We start from the raw sequence: 496 nt of genomic DNA, 5'->3' as shown, positions 1-496 counted from the left end.
AGATTCTTTATGTTTGTTGGTTATCCCATATGTATTAGTATTGGTTTGAAATGTTTGTGAAATTATATCGTGCTGAAATGAATAAACTCTAGTCAAATTAAATATATTTGAGCATATATGTTTCACGCTATCATTTGTATACATACATATACTGTACATACTGTATACCAACGGCTTTTTCCCCCTTACAAGGGAGGTAGCCAAAAGTCAAAGGCATAGATCCACTCCCACCCATTTCATCCCTACATACTCCACTCCCATTCACCACCCCTCCCTCCCTCTTTTCTTGGCTCTTCCTGTATGAAATACACAATCGTTCCAAATGGATTCATATAGTAGCTTGGCTGCAATTAGAGTAAAAAAAAATATATATACCCATTAGGACGGAGTGAATGGTTAGTTTAATTATATATGTGTATATATACATACATACATATATATATATATATATATATATATATACATATATATACATATATATATATATATATATATA

The sequence above is a fragment of the Oratosquilla oratoria genome, chromosome 3, assembly GCF_046742065.1.
Source record: "Oratosquilla oratoria isolate Oo_2021 chromosome 3, ASM4674206v1, whole genome shotgun sequence".
In the NCBI taxonomy this organism is placed as follows: Eukaryota; Metazoa; Arthropoda; class Malacostraca; order Stomatopoda; family Squillidae; genus Oratosquilla; species Oratosquilla oratoria.
Note: the sequence above shows the minus strand (reverse complement) of the source record.